Consider the following 13316-nt stretch of genomic DNA (forward strand, 5'->3'; position numbering starts at 1 on the left):
GGGTGGGATTTGTTGGCAATAATTACATCAGGCTGTTCCTCACCAGCAAAATGATTTGATTCCTTCCAGAAGACACTGCATCAATCTGCTGTAATTTGTATTTTCATAGTCTGGGCTAACTATGTTCGGAATTAAGGGACTTAGGGAAGAAAATATGTCACAGTGCTGAAACTGAGGTGAATAATCTGTTCCTTGGGCTCCCAATGTGGAGTTTCAGCAGTTTTTCATTACAGAGCCTTTGAGCTGCCTGTGCTGTCTCTTAAACCAACTGTAAATATTTTTCAAGGCTTTTCTCTGGAGAGCTGATTAGGAGAAACTAGTGATGTATCTGATTTCGTTTAGTTTCCTCATGTGTTGCTATGTTTTATTAATGAAGGAGGCCCAGTGCCATTGTCTAGCAGGAATATTTTTAGGTGCCCTAGTGGCATTTCAGAGCAGTGAAGGCTGCATTGTAGTCAATGTGCTCCCAGAAACTTGAGCACTGTGAGCTGAACACAACTCCTATAGGTCACTTGTAATAATAGCTGCAATTTAGTTGATGGTGTGTGGAATTTTCTGGTAAACAAAAAGTTTGGTGGGACTGATTTGGTCAAATAGAGCCATTCATCTGTGGAAATCAGAGGACAGAGATACAAAACTGCTTGTGCAGTTCCTTTAAGGGAGTGTAGAGAGGAGAGGGAGATGAGCTGCTGAGAGCTTAGCCCTTGGTGTTCTGGAGGACAAGCACTGATTGCTTCTCATGTCAGAGAGAGCTGAAGACACAGAGGATCAACAAGTTCAGGGTGAAAGGAAAAAAAACCCAACAAAGAAGTTGCCAGTTGTGTATCTGCTGGTGTGAGGTGGGTCAGAGGAGTTGTAGGTAACCATTGAGGAAGGTTCTTCAACTGGGGAACGTGTGTATGCTTGCAAATTAATTAGCCCTTGGTTTTCTGTCAGCTTTCAAATAAGATGTCATTGCGAAATGGGGCACCAGCTTTTTGATCAGATAGTGTCTACTATCTGTTTACTTGTAGCTTGTGCTGTCAGGAGGGGAAAAAAAAAGCTGTGATTTCACAGTTCATGAGTACCTCACTGTGAAATACTCCCAGTGGTTGTAGCAGAAACTTCTCTACATTTTGTGTGTCTGAATTGAACAGATTTGACAGGGGAACTGTTTTGTTCAGTGTTGGAGCTGAGGAAGGAGAGGGATGTGCATCTCCAGCAGCATCTTGGGATGAGCTCAGGGCTGGGCCAGAGGAGTGTGATGTGTCTGAGTTCAGCTCTGCCTTTGTCTCACACAGAAACTCTGTGTCATTCTGGACTCCTAGAGCTGCTCTGTGTTAGTTTCTAACAAACCGTCTCATCATCTGCTTTGTCACTGCTTGATTCCCCCATTTTTTTCCCCCTACCATGTAGCTGTAAAATGTAAAGACACATGGATAATAAGGAAATAACAGGAGCAGAGACACACACATTGCTTCTCAGGGGTAGTCTGCTCAGGGGCAAGGCTTGTTGCATGATAATCTTGTTAGATAAGTCTCCTCCTTATGTACCAGATCATCCTTTGCAGGGTTTGATGTAATAACCTGAGAAGCTCCTCAGCCTGTCTCTGATAGCTTTTGGTATAGACAACCAACTGTCCTGGGAGGTTTTTATTCCCTGTGAGCAAACACTGCAGTGTTGTAAAGGAGCTCTTTGTAAACTGAGGCGTATCCTTATCCTTCATGGGTATAAATCAGCCCTTTGCCTTCTTTGGCCAGCAAACTATTCCTTGAAATTCTGCTTGGGGAAAGTTCTCACAGCCTGAAACATCCTTGGCTTTTTGTCTGGTGATACAGAAACTGGTGCCCTTGGTACAGTATTTAAAAGTACAGTGATGGGCTCAAGTGTAAATGTTAATTTTTATTTATTTATGTTTTTTTGCAAACCATTGGTAAATAAGCTTAAAGACTCCTAGCAATCATTTTCAAAGGGGTTACACAGCTGAGTTAGCTTTTCTCCAGTCAGGAATTGCTTCTGAGTTGTATTCCCTGGCATCCATCCTTCCCTTTTCAGTGATGAACATCTAGCAGCTCTGAGAACTCGTGTTCTACTTTGCAGCTGAAATATATTGAACTTTCCTCCTTTCCCTTCAGAGGGGTCTGAAAGCTGTGTGAGTTCCCAAATTCCAAAGTTCCCAATTCTCAGGCTGTGGCTCATCCAGCTGGGTTATACAGTCATGGGCAGTGGTGCCTGTGAGTCACTCACTCCATGGTTCAGACAAGTGCTGGATACATTCTTGGAGCACAGATCCTGCTATAAAAGACAAATCTGTCCTTGGTTTTCCCAGCTGGGAAATGTCTCAGCGTGTGTATTGAAATCTTGAAGGGCAAAGAAAGACTTGTGTGTTAGTGCACATGTTGTGGGACAAATTTTAGGGCCTGGATGCTGTCAAAAAATCAGGGGGAGATGTCCATGGAGGATCTGAGCTTTCCAGTGTCATTTCTTGTCTGTGTAACTCCAGAGAAGAAAGGAGGAGCATATTGAACCCCAGAGTTGTGAAAATACTTGAAGAGGATGAGAATCCTCTTGGAGATGTCTTGTCTGTACATAAAGGTGTTTGTTGAAAAGAAACAGGTAGCTCTGAGGAATACTTAGACTCAGTTTTGCTGTTGGGGAGTGGGTGGGAGGCTCTGATCATTTGGCAGTGACAGTATTAGCATCCTCAGGAGTTAGTAATCATTCCTCTCCCAGCCTGAAGTGACTCAGTGTCACTGTCTGGTCCTTCTCTGCTTATCCTGACCTCATCTTGTGGTCAGAAAGAGAGTTCTTTATTTGAGGAGTAAGATTGGAGTGTGAGCAGAGTAGTTGGTTCTGTTAGCTGGACTCGAGCATTTCTGAAGGTTGAGTTGTCCCTTGTGAAAATCTGTGTTTGGAAGAACCTAATTGGGGAGTTCCTTGAATTTCTAGCTAAACAGTAAGCTGTGTACTCTGGAAAATGACTTTTGGACTCTGAGGTTTGATTTTTTAAAAGTATTCATTAGCTAAAAGGGACAAAAAAAAAGCCCTGGACTGTTGTTTTCTCACCAGTGTAAGCACATTCAGACTTTTTATTGTGATGTGTAAAGCACAAGGTCTGCACAGTTAGTTCCTGCATTGATTCCAGGTTCTCTCTGGGCTGCACATACCCCATAAAATCCACAAGAACTACTTTTAGGACTGGATAACTGTCCTTGGCAGTAATTGGATTTGTAGCCTTATTTTGGGAAATATTCTCCTTTTCTCCTGTAGCTGAGAATCAACTGAGCAGTGAAGTTCTCTAAAGCCTTTAACTGGACAGTGTGGGAGAAAGCAAAGTGGGTTTTGTCTGCCAATGCAGACACTTAGTTTGTTTAAGACAACAAAATTTAATTAAGGTGGTGCTTGGTTGCAAATTGACAGTCCAGGGAAGAATAATTTACATCTGTATTTGTTCTCCATCTAATTTGATTTTTATCTTCAAAGTTCTTCCTAAATAACCCATAACAAACAGCTTATTGTCCTAATCAGGTTGGGGTTTTTTTTTCCTGCATATTTTTCACTTCAGAATGATGCAGTTTTACTCTTAAAATAGAGGCTGTGTACTCAGTGCTCATTGTGGTGTTAAGAGTTTGGAAACATTTGAACCGTTAAAAATGCCCAAACCCAAAATAATTATGTTTTCTTTATAGGAGTTTAAATAGAGATTTGATTTCAGGAACTGCAATCCTTTATTTAAATAGGTTTTTTTCCCTAAAAATAGATAATAGTTACATTTTTGAAACTTGGGATTTTTTTCTTCATTCAGGTCAAACCTACATTTGTGGCACAATCTGATTTTTAAGGCTCTGAGTGCTGTTTGTTTGTGCTGAAGAGAAAAACATAAGCTAAACTGCTATTAATTACAAATGTCTTTGTGTGTGAGTGCTCTGAGAGTTCAGACTGATTCCTTGTATTGTTGGCCAGACAAAGGGCAAGGAACTTTACCCAAGGAAAGGAAATGACTTAGTTCTGGGCACTGAATATCCATATTAGGTATAAACTAAATATAGGAGTGTAATCCAGGAGTGAAGTCATATCTGTATATTTTCATGGGAAGAGCTAATGAGATCAGTCAGCGCTACTGGATCAGCTTCAGAGTTTTTTTGGCTCTGCTGAAGCTTTACTATTTTGGCTGGAGTTTTGCTCTGTGCTTTGGAGCTTTGCTTAAAGAAAGGAAATCGATTTTTTTAGGTGGTTTTATCTAAAAATAAAATCCAAGCAAACATAAGGAGATTTCTGTAGCTTTTCAAAGTGATGTATTAGCTGCCCTGGTGAAACATACTGTCCTGGGGCTTAAGGAGATGAAGCAAAATGTCCCAGGGGAGGAAGTTGTTTTACTCTGCAACTGTAGGACTCATCTCCCAGGGGATGTGGAATTCGGTCACAGAGGAGCCTCTTGGTCACAGAGTTGCATCTTTGAACCAGAAGCAGCAGAGACAGGACAAACCTTCCTCCAATCCTTCCTTCTGTAGCTACTCTAAAATAAAATTTCCAGCCCCAGTTTTGGCCTAGGATAATATTTTTCCTCCCAGAGCTGCTGAATGTGCTGTGAGCAGGTACAGCTTCAGAGCTGCAGTGCTCTCTGAGGGACTTTTGGGGATTTGGGTGATTTTTCTGTTTGTTGGCACATTTTTCTGTGGACATTGCTGTTCACAGTCTGATTGGGAAGCAGTTGTGGGTTGGACTGTATTCCTTGTTTTCCCAGCACTTTGAGCTCCAAGGTGATGGTTTTGAGGCTGATAACTTTGGCATGAATCTCCTCTGAGCTCTTCTGTCCTGGCACAGTTCAGTCCAAGTCAGTGTGGAGAATGGAATGACCTGTGTGGTGGTGAAGGAGCAGCTTGTGATAGTTCCTCTCTCCTAATGTGCCACCTCATTACTCATCTTTTCTCTAAGTTAGGTTATAAAATACCATAAACACAGTTCTTTGTGTTTCTCTCCTGCAGAAGCGATGAGATAAAACTCAAAGGTTGATTTGAACAACTCTCAAATGCCAAATTTCCAACTTTTTGCTTGGTCTTTGAGCCCCAGTGACAAGGTTTGCTGTTCTTTCCTGTAATTTTGATCATTATTTGGTGAGGGAGAATTGGAAATTGGTCTCTTGGGCTGTAGCCAAAGCACACATTATACTTCATTAATACATTTAATAAGTCTGGGGAGAGAGAATCATTGTCATGTACAATGTGTGTTCCAGGTTTGTGTGCCACATACCCAAGGGCAAGCTCCAGGCACTGTAAAGGAAACCCTTAGTAAAATGCAGTTAATTGCTTCCAGTTTTTGCTGGAATATTGCAAGAATGTGTCAAGCTGTCACACAGCAAAATTTAGGCACTGTGGCCCTGTTTGTCCTGTGGAGGTTTGTTCCAACATGGTCTCTTTGTTACAGGTATTACCAGTGGAGGGACAGCAAAGATTCCAGACTTCTGCAGTGGTGAATAATTCAATTTCCCTGTGCCAGGCTAGGAAGTGATCATGTCTGTCCATAATAATCCCAAGATTTGTATTCATATTATTAGTTCTGGCCCCTCAGCTCAGGAGGGACATTGAGGGGCTGGAGCAGGTCCAGAGAAGAGCAACGAGGCTGGGGAAGGGACTGGAGCACAAGTGCCATGAGGAGAGGCTGAGGGAGCTGGGGGTGTTCAGCCTGGAGAAGAGGAGGCTCAGGGGAGACCTTAGCACCCTCTGCAACTCCCTGACAGGAGGTTGGAGTCAGGTGGGGGTTGGTCTCTTCTCCCAGGACAAGAGGGCACAGACTCAAGCTCTGCCAGGGGAGGGTTAGGTTGGATATTAAGAAGAGATTTTTTAGGGAGAGAGTGCTCAGGCATAGGAATGTGCTGCCCAGGGAGGTGGTGGATTCACCATCCCTGGAGGTTTTGAAGGTGAGACTGGATGTGGCACTTAGTGCCATAGTCTAGTGACCACGGTAGGGTTGGACTTGATGATCTTGGAGGTCTTTTCCAACCCTGTTGATTCTGTGATCATTTCTTCACTGAAGAAAATGATGGTTAGTATTTAATGCAGGTTTTGATTCTGACTCATCATCCGATTCTCCCAAAGGATGAACACAAAATAATTTCTGTTCTCCAAAGAACTAGAAATGCTTAATTAATTTCTACTGAATTGTGAACTTGTTTTAATACGTCATGAAGATCCTGTAGCTTTCTCCAAAAGCTTTACGGTGAGAGTTGGGTAGCAATGAAGAAGAGTTGCAGGAAAATGTGCAGGACGAGCCTGCTCATTATTTTGTTAGCAACAGCATCACGGGGCTAAAAATAGCATCCTCCTAAAATGGTCAGATGCTGTTCCAGTCAAATGTCTGACACAGTGGTGGCTTATCAGAAAGGTAATGCCTTAAGAGGCTACTTGAATGGGCTGATAAACATTCCTTCCCCTGGGTTAATAGTCTCAACTAAATGTAGGGACTGCAGCTCTTTTTTTTTTTTTTGTTTTTAAGCTTTTTTAGTGTAAAGGAATTTCAGCTGCTGTGGAACTTGGATTGCTTACAGATTGCACAAAGGTGTTCTCGAGCTCAGGGAGAGGCACCTCAGGTTGGTTTTCCTTGGGTGGGGTTGATGTTGCTCAGCATATAGCAAATATAGACTAGTTATCTTGGGTTTTTGTGTTTGCAGTGGATTCCAGGTGTGAGCAGTGACCTTATGCTTTTTGTTTTCTGTTTTTTTCCCTGTGTTTTTTTCTGAGATGGAGTTTAGTTGCTAATGGCAGTGAAGAACATGGCAAAGGGAGGAATAGAGTTGGGTGTTTTATTTAGAATCTTGTTAACATTGTGGGAGAATGACAGGAGTTAACTTGCTTGTCAGACATTAATACTGGGAATAAATCTTCTTAATGGTTACTACAAGCTTATTTTGGTCTTAGACTGAATCTTTAGTGACTTTTTACCTTCAGTTAGTAGTCAGAGTACTGTGCTGGAATACACAGGACCTGGGCCCTGAGACAGCAGCAGTCAGAAGTTGTTTTGAGACTTGTCTTTGCTCCTGTCTCTCTTTAAGAGGTTGACACAGATCTCTAAATGTGCAACAGGTTTTTATCTATTAAGAAATGCTTCTAAAGGACAGAGAGTTGATTCATCAACATGACAAATGTCAGCTGTAATGAGCACTTGGATTTGAAGTGAAGGAACCAAAAGACTGTGTTGAATGTTGAACAGCTTTGCCAAATGGGAATTCTGACATAACGATGAGGTCAAGGAAAACATAATCTCTGAGGGGAAATATTTAAAATCTTTGTTACTCTCTTCTCTTTGTGTGTGTATTTTCTCCCCTTACCCTTATGAGATGGTCCATACTGTTCAGCTGGACCCACATCACAGTTTTTGGGCACATCTCCCTGTGTGGCTCTGGGCTGGTCCATTGTGTTAGGCAGAGTGTGTAGTAGATGCTTTCCAGGCCTTTTTCATTCACCTCTCACTTGCTGATAAAAGCTTGCATTGGCTAATTATGAAAGCAAGTGGAGGGTTTTGCCATGTTTATGAAGTGTTGGTTGCTGGAACACTCATTGGGGAGTCTGGTGGGAGAAGGAAACAAACAGGACTTGATGAACTGAGAGGTCTTTTCCAACCTTAATGACTCTGAGAACATGCTGGAAGGAGTTGTCCAAGTTGCCATGGGGTTTGTGCTGGCATGGCTGTTGTGTTGATGTGTTTGAATAGTAGAGAGCCTGAGATTTTGTTTACTCCCATTAGTTTGTCTACCCTTAAAATACCTTTCTTTACTTTTTCTATTTTAAGGTCTCTTTTTTTTTTCCATTGCTCTTTGTTTAATACTTTCCAGGATAGCTGAGTTGCAAAGGAAAGTATCATGTAGCAGCATGTGTCAAGTATCTGGAGACAATCTTTCAACATTAAGGTCAGGGTAAGCTTTCCTTGCTCACTTCCAGTGCCATTAAGACAATGAAAATGAGTTGTTTGGGTCCTTGTCTGTCACCAGAGTACCTGGTGCTGCCACTGCCTGCAGGTTTTCAGTAACAGCAATGAAGTTTGAGACAGGGCATGAAGGTCCTTTAGGTATTCTGAATCTTTTGCAGGATGTGGTATTGGGTTTTTCTCCCTTGTTCTGACCTTCCCTGGGTTGGTTGGTGGTGGCAGGGAAAGCTGTCAGCAACATCAGCCTCCTTGGTTATCCTGTGTCACTCTTGGGTGTGGAAATGTCCTGGGCAGTTTAGGTGCAGGGACACCTCAGAGAAGGAGAAGCTGTTGGGTGGAAGTTGGGGCAGCTGCTGTGCCCTGTCCTGGGGAGGAGAGGGAAAGGTGAGCTGAGCTGACAGGCGGAAGTGTCCCTGGGTTTGTCATCCCTCGGATTAAAGCTGGTTGAACTGGATTTAGTTAGCATCAGGGCTTGACTCCAACTTGCTCCCTGACCTGGTTCCTCCCACAAAAACACAAACCAACTCCCTTCTCAAACCAACAAATCAGAAAGGGTGAGAGTGAGTTGAACCATGTATTGCAGACAACACTTTTTCGGTCTTGCTCTCTGTACTTTATTACCTTTTTTCCTCTTTGTATGAGGCTTTGGCAGGATTTGAGACATTGGGACTCCAAGGCAGGGTTGGGTTTGCAGGGTGAGTGCTTGCCTAGAGCATCCCTGAGGCTCATCCATGTACTGAGCAGAAATATGGAACAGTTGGAGTGTGGCACCATATGGAGGAGATGTTTGATTGCTGTTCATCAAATGCTCTCCTAGTCCTTTCATGGATGTCATTTGTTACATCTTATCTGAACCAGCCTCAATAAGCAGCACAGAATTCTGTTTATTCAGCTTGGCAAGATAAAGGCCTGAGCAGACACTGCAAGGATTTGGAGTGTTGTTACCAGACCCTGTCAGGATTCATGTGTGGAACATCAAACCATCCTTTCTGTATTCTCTACTCCTTTATCTCAGGAGTTTTGAATCCCTGCAGGTTTTTCACTTGAATTGCTTTGTTCCTTTACCTTAAACCATTTCCTCTCAAAATTCCTGAAAGGAATGTTATTAATTACCCAGTTTTTGAAGGAGCTTGCTGCTCATTAAACATGCAAGGCTGATTGCTATCTGCTGGTTGGAGACAGTGGGTATGTCTTGTGCTGGTTTGCTCATGGGATTTCTCAGCAGATTTATTTTGCTGGTAAAACTGAGATAGATTTCAAGATTGCCAAGTTCAAAATCTGGACATACCCTCTGATTTCCTCCCCCCAATCTGTTTATTAGTTGGAACAATATTCTTCCAGACTTTGCAGAGAGCAGATTTCTCACTCAGGGGAGTGAGGGCTTCCTTGGTGGTGAAATCAAATGGCTCCAGGAGTTGTCTTTGGCAAAAAACTTCTGAAATGCATTTATCTCTCTTCATCCAAACAGTATTTTTTTTTTTTTACCACTTCTGGTATGTCAAGTCTGGGAGAGATTCCTTAGATAGTTTTGGATAAATGAAGAAATGCTGGTCTAGTGTTCTGCCCTTTGCTTTATTTTCATAGGCAGAGCCTGAACTATATCTCATTGCTCATCAGATGCACTTTGACTTTGCTATTATTTCTGCAGTCATTTGATCCACTATGGGAAACTCACAGTGAGCTCCTTTTAACTGGTTGATGTTTGAAACCATTTTTCAGGCCTTTGGGACCAAAGATTTCTAGAATTTTGGTTTGCTCTCAAGGCTCTCACTTTCTCTACTGTCTAATAAAGGCTTTGTGACCTTTGGGACCAAAGATTTCTAGAATTCTGGTTTGCTCTCAAGGCTCTCACTTCTCTACTGTCTAATAAAGGCTTTGTGTCCTTTTAAATATCTCTTTGCTTGTCTGTTTTTCCTGTCAGTCTTCAGTAAACTTCAGCACTCAGGAAGGTAAATCCATGTTAGGACTCAGGTTAATTTTTTATGCAGCTGGAAAGACAAACATTTCACAATTTAAGTGGAGTTTTTTGTTCTTCCCTTAGCTTGTTTAGCCATTTAACCAGATGTGTGATTACTTGTACTCTCTGGGGTGGGTTTTTTTTAAGGAAAAACAATCTGATTTGAATGAAATCACTGCTGCAGGGGAAGAGAAAGGGAGGAGGTGGCTTCCACATGGGCTACTTCAGCTGAGCTCAGACTTCCAGACAGTGGGATAAGTAGATTTTGATTCTTTCCAAGTAGCTGCCACTCCTGGTGAGCTGAGCTGTTTGGCATTGGGAGTTGCCAGTAGTTTCACTGTGGCTGTGATAAACCAGGTTGACCTCTCAGTGAGCAAACTGATTGGTTTTACTGCCTTGTAACTCTTTGATTCTCATTTGAACTTACTTTATTTCTGTTTTCTTTACAAAGCAACTGTCAGTTTATCCTGTAAGACTGTAGGGTGAGGGCTGTGGTATGCTCAGCTCTGTCTTCAAACCAATAAGATTAGTTTTGCCATCTTTTGAGAAGGATTTTAGATGCAGTCAGTTTGGGGAGGGTAACACACAAGTGACAAACACCAGTTTGTTTGGCTCTGTGAGGTGTGGCAGGCACTTTTTTTCTGTCTGCTCCTAATCCCTCCAAGTGAAACTTTGGCATTCAGTGAAGGATGTTGAGGGTCTTGAGTACATATCCCTCAGTGAGTCATGGTAGAACTGAAAATCAGCCCTAGTTCTAGGCTAATGTTGGCATTAGTAACAAAGATTTTTAGACTGGGTTTAGAAAGAACTTGAAAGAAAAGCTCTTAGCTTCTCTGTGTGGAATGTGCATCATCTTGTGTAATTACCAAATGCTCTAGACTGATGTAAGTGTGAAGAAGTCAATATTTATTGTTGACTCTGGTGGTGATGAGGATTAGACACTGAAGATATCCTGGAATATTACAGCCTGAATTCAAAGACAGTGACAAGCAACAGTTGTTCTGTGATTAACCTTCTGCATGACAAGTTGTGTAGAATTTCAGAGTATTATTACAGTATTTAAAGGTTTAGAAGTTCCTGCCAGCACAGTGTGTTCTGGTGGAGAAAATCAGGCAGAACTGACTCTTGTAGAAACCTTTCCCAGACTGTGGCTCTCTGAAGAACATCCTGGTGTGTGGTGGGAGGAGGTGGATGTGCTGCTCTGGCTGTCAGGTCTAACAGCTGCAGCACTTGGTGCATCACACACACAAGAAGAGACAAAATGGGCCTCTCAGGCAAAGAGTTACATAGCAGAATTCCTTGGCTCAAGAGCACTGAAGCCAAAAGTTTCTTGGCATTCTTAGTACATTCCTTTTCCAGTGTGTGCTCAGAATAACTTGGGACTTTTTGGAGCAGAAATGGGACAAACGTTTGACTGTAGACAGTAAAGTCTGTGCTCAGTTTAGCTGTTCATCTGCAGCTTTGAAAGTACATTAGGGTTTTTTTCAAAGCACTGGGTCTTATTGGGCTATAAACTTTATTTTTTCCTGAGTCAAATAATCCAAAAAACCTTAAACAAAAGCAGATGCTGTTCCTCATTTGTTACTGTTGAGTTGGGAGACAAGGGATGAGTTGGCTCTGCAGCCTAAATGCATTTGACCTTTTTTGATCCTCTCTGGTCACTTTGGTTTTGGCTTAGGAGGGTGGACCTTAATGAAAGCCACAGGTCAGTGTTATGCCTGAAATTTTAAACCATTTTTTTGTTAATTTATGTGATTTTAAAGTAGCTTTGCTTTGGCTTTCAGGTGAACCAAGTGAGCTAAATCTTCCTGGGGTGGGGACACAGCCTGTGCTGCTGCTGCAGTGTAACTTCAACCTTTGGTTTAAGCAGCTTGATGGAAATTGCCATAAAACCTGAAGACTGAGATCAGTTCTGAATCAAAGAATTATTTCTGCTTTGCAGTGTGAATTAGCCTGGGCAGTCCAAAATGTGTATTTTCCTTAGATGGGATGAAGTGTTGTCATCTTCAATGTCTTTTTTTTTTTTTTTTTTTTTTTCCAAGGGTAGGTAAGATCTTAATGTGGCATTAAAAATGACTATAAATCTAGAATTTACCTGTAGGAAATGTAAACACAATCATGTACCTCTGGTGGGAAATGCTGATATGCACAGTGCTGTCTGCAGGGACAGCAGTGTGGTTAAATATTAACCTCCAGGAGGGCACTCAGCTGTTGGACACAGACTGCAGAGTCAAGTCCTTCCTCATGGAAGTGTCTGGTGAGGCAGGCACACAGGAATCCACAGAGCTGCAATCCTTCCAACAGGTCCATGCACCTGTTGGAAGTTGGGGATTGAGTTAGTGTGGAGCAGAGTAACCAGACTGAATTTTAATATTGTTTTTTTTTTGGGTGCTTCTAGAGTTTACTCTCCTGAGCACAGGAAGACACATCACAGCTCTTAAGACAATCTATGTAGCATCATTAACCTGCTGCAAGTTTTATTTTACTTTGCAGACATAAAGGAGGCAATTTGTACCTTAGAGCAGAGCAAACCACTTCCTTTTTCTTTCAAATCTCTGTTAATGACACTAATAAAGGTTTGAAGGAAAAGGTTCTAGATATTCTCCAAGTGTTGGGCAGGATAGTCAGTTCTGACAGAGGGGAGACCATAAGCTGGAGGAACATAGAATCATAGAATCAACCTGGTTGGAAGAGACCTCCAAGATCATCAAGTCCAACCCTACCGTGGTTACCAGACCATGGCACTAAGTGTCACATCCAGTCTCAGCTTGAAAACCTCCAGGGATGGTGAATCCACCACCTAACATATGACTTTATGAATCCTCATGCCATGGTATTCATTGACAACCATTACAGAGTCTCAGCCTTATCTGCAAAGGCACAAGGAGTTTTCAAAAAAACCCAAAATATCTTTCTGAATTTCTGACACTTTTTCATTGAAAAAACTCTGTGTTTTCCTGGTCTTTGAAAATCCTACTGTTACTCTCAACTTGCAGTGTCTTTCTTCATTCTCCCCTCTGTAATGCTGAAAGAATTGGCCAGGGTTTGGAATTGTGCTGATTAAAATTCTTCTTGGAAGGACTCTAATAATAACAAGCAAAACCCTTTGAAGCTCATCTCATGTCAAGTACATGTCAAGATCATCTGACATATGTGGCTGCTTTAACTACTGAACCTGTTTTCAAAGGATTCAATTTTATGGCAAAATTCAGGGTTTCCAGTGCCTCATTCTAGCCCATTAAAACTAAAATTTTTCCAACTCAGCAATACATACTTCATTGTCAGAGCAATCATGAGATCCATGCCATCACTGGCTGCCCTGGGGGGACTTACTGCTGCTTTCCAATGGACCTTTGTTGTGGTAGGACAAAGACTTCTTGATGAATTTGCCTATCCAAAGTGGCTTTGGAATATTAATTGATTGTCAGTGAAGTCTCTATGTACTCACAGTTAGGTCTTT

This window comes from Acanthisitta chloris, unplaced genomic scaffold (genome assembly GCF_000695815.1).
Source record: "Acanthisitta chloris isolate BGI_N310 unplaced genomic scaffold, ASM69581v1 scaffold1502, whole genome shotgun sequence".
Taxonomy (NCBI): domain Eukaryota; kingdom Metazoa; phylum Chordata; class Aves; order Passeriformes; family Acanthisittidae; genus Acanthisitta; species Acanthisitta chloris.